At 44.0% G+C, this 2,172-nt stretch overlaps 1 pseudogene; it reads left to right on the forward strand.

Annotated features, from left to right (window-relative positions):
* The first annotated feature begins 399 nt into the window (after nucleotides 1-399).
* LOC142447067 (serine incorporator 1 pseudogene) lies at nucleotides 400-1,753 on the forward strand (annotated as a pseudogene).
* The last annotated feature ends 419 nt before the right edge of the window (nucleotides 1,754-2,172 follow it).

Raw genomic sequence — 2,172 nt, forward strand, 5'->3', positions numbered from 1 at the left:
ATTAAGAAAAAGATAGAGGGAAAAAAAGAAAGAAAAAGAGAGGGATTCTCGGAGACCTCAAGACAATTTTCTTATGGATGTCAATGATGTATTTACTTAAAGATAAATTTATCAAATATGTAGATCTCTACACTGAATGCCACAAAATAGCACTGATAGAAATTCTGCCACGGTTCAGACAGAATTGACATGAGAGCAACTGGATTTGTGTTTCTTTTATTTGTTGTTTTTCATTTTGCTTTGCTTTGTACTTCACGTTATAAGTAATTTATTTACCACATGAAGCCTCTAAAAATAAATAGTTGCTTGAATATTCCCCTAAAAAATAAATTAAAGAGTTTGAAAATAACGGTATAGTTTCCATTTTGTCGGGGTCCAGTGATGGATGGCAGCATGGAGATGGGAGGCGTGCTGCGGCGGTGCTCTGTGGCGAGCTGGATACCATGTCTGTGTGGCAGTGCCCCATGTTTTCTGTGCCAATGCCGCCCCAGTGGAAACAAGTCCACAGTAACTACATTGAGCTATGCACTTTCTTGCTTGTTGGAGTATTGTAGCTTGTGTAATGCTGATACCAGGAATGGAAGAACAATTGAATAAGAGTCCTGGATTTTGTGAGAATGAGAAAGGGACCGTCCCTTGTAATCGTCTGCTTGGCTGTAAAGCTGTGTACCGCTGATGCTGTGGCTTGGCTTTGTCCCACCTGCTCCTCTCTTTACTGATGATCACCGTGAAGAGCAGCAGTGATCGCAGGGCTGCAGAGCATAATGGATTCTGGTTCTTTAAATCTGCTGCGGCAATAGCGATTATTATTGGGGCATTCTTTATTCCAGAAGGAACTTTCACAACTGTGGGGTTCTGTGTGGGCATGGCTGCTGCCTTCTGCTCCATCCTCATACAGCTGGTCTTACTTCTTGACCTCGCTCATTCCTGGAATGAATCCTGGGTTGGGAAAATGGACGAAGGGAACTCCAGGTGCTGGTATGCAGCTTTGTTGTCAGCCACAGCTCTGAACGACCTGCTGTCTTTGGTTGCTATGGTCCTGTTCTTTGTACACTGCACTCATCCGGACAGTTGTTCAGAGACTAAGGCGTTCATCAGTGTGGACATGCTCGTCTGCACTGGTGCTTCTGTGATGTCTATACTGCCCCAAATCCAAGAATCACAACCAAGAGCTGGTTTGTTGCAGTCTTCAGTAATTACAGAGTACACAATGTATCTGACATGGTCTGCAATAACCAATGGACCAGAAACAAACTGCAATCCAAGTCTGCTAAGCATCACTGGGTACAACACAACCAGCGCCGCTCCAAAGGATGGACAGTCTGTCCAGTGGTGGCATGTTCACGGAATCATAGGGTTAATCCTATTTTTATTGTGTGTGTTTTATTCAAGCATCCACACTTCAAACAATAGCCCGGTGAATAAAGTGACTCTAACAAGTGATGAGTCAGCATGAATAGAAGATGGTAGAACCAGAAGGATGGCTCACTGGAGGATGGAGATGACCTTCACCGAGCTGTAGATACCGAAAGGGACGGTGTCACGTACAGCGACTCCTTCTTCCACTCGTGCTTTTCCTGGCCTCCCTCTATGTCAGGATGACCCTGACTGGTACAGGTATGAGCCTTCTCGTGAGATGAAAGGTCAGTGGACAGCTGTCTGGGTGAAAATCTCTTCCAGTTGGATTGGCGTCGTGCTCTATGTTTGGACACTCATGGCGCCGCTGGTTCTGACAAATCGTGATTTTGACTGAACTGGGCCTTCTGGCATGAAAGTCCTACTTGTATCATTGCTTATTTGAAATTGACAGTATCCCCCAATTTTGTAAAGTGTGTGTGTGTGTGTGTGTGTGTGTGTGTGCGCACGCACGCGCGCGCGTGGGTCTACGTAAGTGTGCATCATCCACTTCCCATTGACTTCATCGCTGGTCTAGCATGAATTAAGTTGTACAATTTGCCATTTTATGATTTTCTGGTCAAGGCCTTTGATAACTCTGCTTTTGTGATTGCAGGGAAGGGTATTATGAATATAGTAGCGAGTCAGGACAATATCAGAGGAAATATAAGACTGCCTTTTCAAATTTTGATGCCTTATAAGAGACAGTAAAGAACTTGGCTATTATAAAAATGTATAACCAAAGCACATCAAGACCAACTGTGTGAAGAATTTTGT

The sequence above is a fragment of the Tenrec ecaudatus genome, chromosome 4 (genome assembly GCF_050624435.1).
Source record: "Tenrec ecaudatus isolate mTenEca1 chromosome 4, mTenEca1.hap1, whole genome shotgun sequence".
Lineage (NCBI taxonomy): Eukaryota > Metazoa > Chordata > Mammalia > Afrosoricida > Tenrecidae > Tenrec > Tenrec ecaudatus.